Raw genomic sequence first — 9,734 nt, forward strand, 5'->3', positions numbered from 1 at the left:
AAACCATTACTCTGACCTGTGATCTTGGCCCCCATGTACCCTCAGATCTATGCTGTGCATAGGATAAATGGGAGCTAAGAGACGCATTGATGATGAGGAAATAGATACGACCATCATTTCAAAATGGGATTTTGATCCCTGACAAATGATAGTTGGGCCTGGGGTTAGAAGTAGAGAATAACTTCAAATCAGCAGACATCTTAATTATTAAAATGAATAAACAGTAGATCAGTTTTATAGTTTTTCACAAAACATCATCGGGAGCATGAAGCGATCATTGGAAAATATCTGTCTGGTTCTTATCTAAAGTTTTGGTTTTATTAATATTTATTGTATTATTATTTTATTTAAATTGTTAGCAATGTTAGAAATTTTAGTTTTATGATCATTTGAATCCTGGGTGATTATTAAAGAGATTTGCACACTGTGTTTTTGAGGCTGTGAACTGAATTATATGATTGTTGTGATGAACAACATCAATGCTGGTGTTTAATAGTGAAGTATTACCAAAAAATCTGCATTTCATGGTTTAAAATGGCTCATCTATAGTATTACTGTTTTTATATTAAAATCACGCCTTAACCTTGTTTTTAGCTAACCCTCTACTTAGTGTTTTCTATTTATTTTGGCGCAATGGTTCAAACATGTGCTTTTGACAGCAATCTGCAATCTTTACCTTGATCCCACACTACACTGCTGCTACACTGCTGTGGTCAGTCTGTCAATCACTGTGGTCTGTGTCAAGGCCATGCCCCCTAAAGTAATCTTCCTCTGCAGGACTCTGATGCTTTTTAAAAATGTGTTGAGAGGGAGGGAGCTAGAAGGATTGAGGGCTGTAAATACACTTTAATTTATCCAGTCAAATGAGATTTGGGATGTCTGGGTAACAATGCCCATAGTATAAAACAACACAGGACTGTTAGCTTGTAGGTAGCTAGCCTACAGTAGCCTACATAATGTTTCATAGGGGAGAAAAGCCTGGGCTATACAATGTTAATTGAACTATGTTGTGTTATTATATTGTTATTATATTTATTTATTTTTATTTTTTATTTATTATTATTTTTTACTCTTTGTGCTATATCCCCCTGTGCTGCTGTGGCAATTTGAATTTTCCCTATGGGGTTCAATAAAGGAAAGTCTTATCTTATGTCATCTTATCTAATTTATTTTATCTTATCGTATCACCTCTGAGTCTCAACTCCCATCGCTGCAAGTTGACACAGTCCATCTCCAAACTCCTCCATCCATTCTTTCATCCACAAGCCTGATTTCTCCCCCCCATCCGTTCATCCCTCACCTTTTCTCCCAATACCACTTCATGCCTTGACCACGAAACCCTTACCCTAAATTTCTCATCCTCCATCCCTTGACCCTCATCCCTTCATCCCTCATCCCTCATCCCTTTCCTCATGCCTTCATCCTTCATCCTTCCTACAGTTTAATATCTTGGTTCACCTTTATCCATTATATGCAATAATTAAATTTCAATTCAATTTTATTTGTACAGCGCCAATTCACAAAAGAAGTTATCTGATGACACTTTTCAAATAGAGCAGGTCTAGACCATACTCCTTAAAAAATTATTCACAGAGACCCAACAGTACCACCATGAGCAAGTACTCGGCGATGGCGGTAAGAAAAAACTTCCTTTTAAAAGCAGAAACCTCGGACAGACACCAGATCTAGGGGTGGCGATTTCTCTACCAGTTGGGGTGAACGAAAGAGAAAGAGAGAGACAGACAGAACAGAGAGAGAGACAACAGACAACAAAAAGACAGTGCATAGCAAAACAGTATCGGTAATGGCAATCACAGACCATGCAGGAGGCTCCACCAGATCGATAAGAACCTGCAAGACATAAAGCACAGAACTCCCGGGAAAATGAATTAGTAACATCATTATGAACATGAATGAGGCAGAAAGAGAGAGAGAGGAAAGAGATCTCAGTGCACCATGGGAAATCCCCCGATAGTCAGGCTACAGCACATAAAAAGAGATGGATTCAGGACTCACCTGACCAGCACTAACTAAAAGTCTTTATCAAAAGGAAGCTTAAGCCTACTCTTAACATGGGACCCCAAAAGGGGTTAGGGATAGGTTACACAAAAGGTGATTTTCGCCGCATCGCCATGGAATGTTCCACCGCAAATCTTAAGATTCATAAGATGTCATCGTCATCGTCCTAAGGAACTACTTTCATCTAGATCGGTCAATCGCTGGAAGATATAAACAAGTGTAAACAGTGTTCTTCACCACTAGTGGGCTCACTATTACTGAATATTATCACATAGAGTGTTCAAGGCGGGATTCTTTATCAGACAAGTGAGTTTGGACCGATTGGACAATGTAACATAAGTTATAGCAACTTTGTTGTCGGCGACATCAACATCTTTAGAGGTGTCAACTGAAAGTTGCTTCCGATCAATCCCTCAGATAGGATTCGTTCAAATACACTGGTGCAAATCGCCAAAAATGCCGCAATCAAAATGCGACTCCTGTTGGGATTGTGGGTATGGCGCCCACTGGATTTTCTTGTTCTCTGGATAAACTACGCGTTTGCCGATTTTTATGCATACGGGAAGGCCCGGTGGTACAGTTTATGGGCCCTGAGGCCATTTTCCATGACATAGTGACTGCTAGAAAATACAAAATTTCTCCCCACGACTGACATGTATGGCCACATTCAATGACTTCGAGCATGTCGGCCTCTCAAAATATGCGTTTGTTTTGGGAGAAAAAATAAAATTCCTTCAATACATAAAAATGACCGATAAATCAAAATGGCTGTTCCCTGTGTTTGGGATATGGGCCCAAGACGATTTTTGTACGTCCTGACATGATGCATATGCCTGCAATTTAATCACCGTGAAACAGACACCGGCTCGTTGAAAATTTAAAAAAAAAAAAAAAAAAAAAGAAAAAAAAGGGGCCTATCGAGCCAATTCGCACACATATTTTGTATATATATTTTGGATTAAATCTATTCTAAAATTTACAGGGAGCCATGCAAGAAAACTAGTCAGGAGAGATTATCTCTTTTCCTATTCCTGTCATACTCTGCTGCAGTGTCTGAATAATTGTAGCGTCTAATGGACTTATTGGGAAACCTGAAATAAGGGTTGCAGTAATCACCTAGAAGTAACAAATGCATGGATGAGTTTTCGCATCCGTCCTGTGACAGATGGTCTAATTTTTGTAATTTAAGTAAATGAAAAAAGCAGCCTGTATGTCTGCTTTATTGTCGAGCCAGTAATACCAATCTAGAGTAACTATATCTTAAGACAGTGAGTCTCGAGGTTTTGGGGCCAAGTACAAGAACTTCAGTTTTTTCTGAGTTTAGCATCAGAAAATTGCAGCTCATCCAGGTTTTTATGTCCTTAAGACATGCTTGTAATTTAGATAACTGATTAATTTCATCGGGCTTGATTGATAAATATAACTGGGTATCATCTGCATATAAATCATTCTAATTTCATATCGTCATTGGCGTGGTCTTTGTTAGTGAACTTAATGTTATTTGTTTATTTGTTGATTACAAAATTAATCATTACAAAAGCCATGGTCCCTGACACAACTAATGAAATTTTTACATTTACAATATAGTCACTAGAAAGATGACTGATAACTGAAAACAGGTTGTATTTAATGATATATGGAGGATATAGTTGAAAATGCACTCTGTTGATTGAATGAACAAAGACAATACAACACAAGAAACCTTTCTCTGCATTCCTGTCTTAATGCACAGCGTGCCATGGCCCACCCAGAGCATATGCAGTGGAAACACACACACACACTTACACAAATTGATGTCATTGTCAAGGCCTCATAGAAACTACTTATTACACTTTTGTTTTTCTTTGTTTCAGACCTACTTTGCCTGTATTTGCTCCCATTACTCCCCTGCAAGAAGACACACACGCCTGCATAAACACACACACTTACACACTCACACTGCTGCATCCCACACACTCTCCTCATGTGACAAATTCCCTGCTCTCTTTAGGAAGTCACAGATTATTCTTTTCCAAACACACAAACAGAGTGTAGATGAGGATGTGTAGAACCATCCTCAGCTTCAGCTCAGCAACACTCGTACAAACTCAAATCAAACAGGCAAGAATTCAATTAGAAATGACACCAACCGACCCAGACAGACACAAAGTGAGGTATTCCTGGCAAAAAAGAGGTATGATGTTGCAGTGGGATGAGGCAGGAAATGTATTTGGCCGGTAAAACAGCCCGGCATGCAGAGGTAGCAGCAGGCATCAATGTCAGTGGAAGAGCAGAATGGCTGTGATGAGCCAAGCTTTGTCCATCAGAACTGAAGAAGCAGGGAGGTAGATGACTCCAGCAGCCATCTAGCATCAGCAACAGTGAGTATAGCTACAGCAGCTCTGCATACTTCTACTGCATTTTTATTTCTTAATCAATACACAGATTTCTGCATTAATATGAAAGATCTTTTTTTCCCTTTTGAACATTTTACACCAAAATTTCCCTCTTTTGCTGCAGGTTTCATGCAGTTAGTTGGTATTAAAATACTGTACGTTGTCTGTGAGCAGATTTAACAGATGGAGGTTCTCTCTTTTGAAACAGTGAGTGGCTCATTTCATAGAGTAGAATGTAGAGGGAGCAAAAAGGGGGAATTTTTCTCTTTCCTTAATAATATTCACACGTATTTCTGTGTGTGGGTTTCAAGTTTTGCTGCATTTGAATTGTTTTATTTTAGGGGGACATTTTTCGAAGTCATAGTAATCAGATTAACATCATAAGTAAACTGTAGTGGCACTAAGACTAATACCAATTGTCTTGGATTTTTTTTTTTTTTGGGGTATATTTTTAAATGTTCACAATATCACAATGAGTGATAATTAGAAGATGAGGAAAACAACCATCCATCACTTTCTCCAAAAATACTTTTATCATCAGACCTTTAATACCAGCAGCAGAATAATTCCTATAAAGCAATATTCTAAAATAGCAACAATCAGATTATGGTAATTTTTGTCTCTGCTGTCATGAGTTATTTCAGTGCCCTCTTTCTTAGATTCCTTTGATGGTCAGCCTAAATAGAGGAAAGAGCCACCTACACCAAATTACCAAGGAAAACAGAAACCTCCCACGGCCCGAAGAGAAGAAAGAGAATCTGTCAGCCAAACAGGCAGTCATCTCCCACATGGTCAGCCTCAGTGTGTGTGTGTGTGTGTGTGTGTGTGTGTGTGTGTGTCTGTTGGGGGTGTCCGGGCAGTGCGGGGTGACAAGAGGAATCTGAGGATGTGGGTGGACGATGGCAGGCCCTGAGAGCACATGAAGGTAGAGAGACAATGAGAGGGAATGAGAAGGGGAGAGAGAGCACAGCAGAGTTTAAAGATTGTCGTTTTATTTATTCGACACAGCATTCACCTTTATCTTGTGAAATTATCCATTGTGTAAAATAACCAGTTTGTTTGGTAATTGATTCTGGTAACACTCTCATACGTGGGTGCCATAGTTTCTATTCATTTCCAAGAAATTTGATCGTCAAATTTGTCTACATGCAAGTAATGTAGTGTAATGTATAAATGTAATGTATAAATATTTACTTTTAATTTAACAACTATTTATAAATGACTGAAAACCTGCTGTGTCATTTTTAGATCCTCACTGATTGGATACTTACTATTTATGTAAAGTCACTGCCTCTATTTTCCCTATAATTAATTGGACGTCACATAATTATTTTCAGGACACTTCATGGGTAATTATTTAAGGACCCTAAACTAAAATCTAAAAAAAACTAATTTTGATTCTTCAGTTAAGTCTGTAACCTATGAAATGTCTAAAATAATGCCAAATTCCCAATGCTTAACCAAACACCCAAAAGATACATTTTACAATATTCAATACATTTTAAATTTAAGATATCAAATAAAAAATAAATTTAATCAAGAAATTAAGCTATTTCCTGTGTATCTGTTTCATGTTTTGTATTGAAACTATGTAAAATTGTTTCTCTTCAGCTTCACTGTGAGTTTCATCAGTGTCAACATATGGACTGTGCTGTCCACATATGCTGAATATGTTGCTGTTGCTAGACAAAAAGTCAATTTGTCGGGATTGATGGAGGAAATACCTGTTTTTAAGAAAAGCAGAACTAATTTCATTTTATTCATATACATGGATGAAACGTTGTGGGGATTCTGGGGGTGAATGGGGTCCATTGGTTTGGAGGGTACATATAGTATGTTATTCGTTATTCAAGGATTTGTCTTTATTGGTCTTGATATAATATTTGTAATCTTTTTAGTATATTTTTCTCCTTATTTTTATGTATTGGTGTTGTTGTCTGTCCTGTTGTTCTTTTCTTGTGTTCTGTTTTTTTTTTTTGGTATTGGTATTATTTCTTTGGTAACATGTCACAATGAAGTGTCATATTTTGAAAAATAAAGATATAATAAAGAACCTTCACATCATTCATAGGCACAAATGACAATGCAGGTGTGGATGATGTGTTGCTGCTTATTATTTCTTATTAGATGCCGTTAACAAAGTCATTACAAGTTGGATTTGACTTAAGTTCTTCTTTATCAGTTGAATTTAGTTTATATCCCTGAGTTCCCCATTAAACAAAAATAATTAAATCCTTCATTTCTGTAACTTTATCACCCATAGAGGCACATAAAAAAGATGAAACCGCAAAAGTATAAAATAAAATAAAAATCATGAAGCATCACGCAGATTTGGGGCAAAATCTCCAAATGGGGTTTGGGTATGTGCTGTTTAACAGAGAAACAGTGGAGCACAAAGGGATTATGTAAGTCAGTGCAGTGATGGCAGCAGTAGATACATGTTGATTGATCTCTCCAGCTTGATGAGGAAGCTGGAGAGGACCAGGGCCCCCACTGCCCCCCACTGCTCCCAGCCCCGGCTGCCTCTGGAGCCAATGCTGAAATAAAAGACTGGTAATCGAGCGGCCGGTGTGGCGTGGGCGCGCCAAAGGTTTGGCCATCAAACCCCAAAGGCCTCGTCAGCGAGCCTTCTATTCTTTCCCTCTCCCTTTATTTCCCTCTTGTTGTCCTTCATTGTTTTTCTTTTCTCTGATTTGTTTTTTCTCTCCATACTCCTCTAATTCCTTTCTTTGCTTCTCCCTTCCTTTCTTCCTTTTTGTTACCTCTTTCTTTCCTCCGTTTTATCCTCTCCCTCTTTTCCTCCTATTATCTCTCTGTTTGATTCTTTTTTTTGTCCCCCTTCATTTCTCTTCTTCTCTGATTGTTTTATCTTTCCCTTTTCTCTTTTCTTTCTTTACCTCCTCTACTCTGGCCTATACTTCATTTCCTCCTTTCTATCCTTTCCTTCTATTCCTCCTCTCTCCATTCTTTTCTACTTCATTCTTTTCTTCTTCTCTTCCACATGTATAATTATTTTCACTCATATACTTCACTTTTTCATTCCTCTCCTTCCATTCTTTGCTTCCTCAACCCTTAGAAACATTTGGATTTCGATGTAAAAATCCAAATATTGGCTTTTTTGTACATTTTTGGGCATACATTGTTGTGTTATCTTAAAGGGTTAAAAGGGCATTTTTCATTTCATCTAGACTGTGTTATCTTAAAGGGTTAAAAGGACATTTTTCATTTCATCTAGACTTCTAGACTCTAGAATATTTCTGGGACCACTACAGAAATTGTCAGATGAACATTTACACACAGTCTAGCCATATTCTAGGTTTTGACCCAGTCTAGTTCCTCTTCTCCTTTTCTCTGCATTTGATCCTTCCCATATCTCCCCCCTTCACTTCCACCTCTCCCCATTCTTTTCTTTCTCTTCTTTCCTCTCCTTCACTTCTTTCTTTTCCTTCATTCCAGTCTTCTCCTCTATCCTCACCCTATCTTCTCCCCATCCTGTCTGATCAATCCTTACCTTCATTCCCTTCTTTATCTCTTTTTGGATTGATTTTTTACCTTCCTCTTTTTTTATTCCATTCTTCCCCTGTTCTTTCACTTTGTTTCCTTTTCTTCCATAATATGATTGTTTTCTGTTCTCCATCCCACTTTTTTCCATTCCATCTTTTGCTTTTCCTTCCCCTTCTTTCCCATCTTTGCTTCCTTTTGCTCCTTCTATTCCCTCCTTCCTCTTCTTCCTTTTGTTCCTTCTATTCCCTCCTTCCTCTTCTTCCTTTTGTTTGTTGTTTCCTCTCCTTTTTCTTTGCTTCACTCTTTTCCTTATTTCCAGTCTTATCCTCCGTCCTCCTTACACTCCACCATTCTCCTCCTCTCTTATCTGGCAGGACTTTCACTGCTCTCTCACTTCTCTGCCACAGTATGCAAACATTTTTGTGTCCGTGGGTGAGACAAGAGAAAAACAGGCCGCATTATCTGAGGACGTCCCTGCAGCCAAACTGTTTCCTCATCTGAGTTTGTGGAGGCGGACGAGAAACATTCCTGAAAATGCGAAACATTCAGATGAGGCTTATTAACGTCAGGGCTTTTCAAACGCTTTCAGTGTTTTGGAGAAACTTAGAAGCTTTTGTGGTGGCTCAGCTATTGTCAATGGACTGCACACACAATCAGCATGTTATGTTTTTAGACTGAGCAGCCTCACTGTGGTCTAAACACACTGCTGTCAATGATCTACTGTATAAGGATCATCATATGATGTGCATTGTTATGGGATCATAGTTCCATACTGCTTTGTTAAAGAATACTTGTGATGTTTAAGAGCATTTGTGTCCTGGTGGGAAGTTAGACAATAACTAATTTATAATAGTCTACTCTGAATAATTGGCTTAAACATTTAAAAGTCATTAACGTTTTATGTACTAATAGGACCAAAACTAGAGTAGTGGAAGAAGTACCCAGATCTTTTACTTAAATAAAGGTAGCAACAAAACAGACAATCAACATTTAAAAAAAATATTGGCACCAAAATATACTTTAAGTACCAAAAGTAAAGGTACTTAAGAATAAAGATTTGCTCAAATGTTCACTATATCCTGGCAGTAGTACATGAAAGAGGTAATCTGTGAAAAATTCTGGTTCCTCTGGCTCCTTCTTGTAATCCTAATGATATTTGCAAAAATCCACCGCAGTTGAACAAACGTAAAAAAAAAGATAGTTGATTGTTGATTGTTAAGTCGTCAAATACCGATGCTTTCAGACCCTGGGCATCTATTTCCCTTTTTCTAAAAGTTACCTAATGCAGCTTTAACTGGGCAAAATTTAACTACTTTGTACTGGTTAGTACTTAAGATAGTAGCAGCTGATATAACAACAACTATTTTTTAACACTGTTTATTAACTTTTGGAAGAGAAAAAAGCTTTGTATAACTATTATTCTTAGAAGAGCTGGGCAGGCTTTACATCTCTATATGCAGGTTAATAGGTTATGAACAAAAAACTGCAATCTTATATTTGGTGGCCCATACATAAAGTAAACATAATGTTCTTAAGGACTTATTACATAGTTAAATAACTGTGATGGAAGAGAGACAAAATACTTAATGCCAAGGTCACTATTTTCATTGTCACTAAAACCATGAAGAGGGAGCCAGAAACCAAAAGACCAACCTGTCACATGCACAGCTAGTTACAGGCCGATATACATTTTGTTTAAACATGGAATCAATATATCTGTCACTGCCACCCCCTGACTAATCACTATAAGTCCATGAGAGTTCTACATAATGCTAGCATCCAGCTTGTGGAAAAGTGCAGAAACTGCAAAAATTTACAGAAAGTCAGTGGAAAAGT

The sequence above is a fragment of the Morone saxatilis genome, unplaced genomic scaffold (assembly GCF_004916995.1).
Source record: "Morone saxatilis isolate NCDOM2014 unplaced genomic scaffold, NCSU_SB_2.0 Contig1, whole genome shotgun sequence".
Taxonomy (NCBI): domain Eukaryota; kingdom Metazoa; phylum Chordata; class Actinopteri; family Moronidae; genus Morone; species Morone saxatilis.